Genomic DNA, 302 nt, shown 5'->3' with positions numbered 1-302 from the left:
GTGGTGTGGTGTCTCGCTCTCAAACTCACCACCAGCACTGGGGACAAGGGCAGGAGCTCCTATTCCTCCCCAGGGAGAGTTCCTTGTGCCCCACTGCACCGTGGCTGAGCACCCACCCCACAGACACCAGCCGGGTACGTAACGGGATTAAACGTGGCCGGCTGAGCGGTACCATGGATTACAGGCTGGGGCTTGGCAGGGTAATCCTGTCATCCCTGCCCTTCCCTGCATAAACCCCACTCCAGGCCCAGCTTCCCGCTGCCGGCATGGTGCTGCTTCACCCAGGTACCCATGCACGCAGC

This window comes from Nestor notabilis, unplaced genomic scaffold (genome assembly GCF_000696875.1).
Source record: "Nestor notabilis isolate BGI_N333 unplaced genomic scaffold, ASM69687v1 scaffold16808, whole genome shotgun sequence".
Classification (NCBI taxonomy): domain Eukaryota; kingdom Metazoa; phylum Chordata; class Aves; order Psittaciformes; family Psittacidae; genus Nestor; species Nestor notabilis.
Note: the sequence above shows the minus strand (reverse complement) of the source record.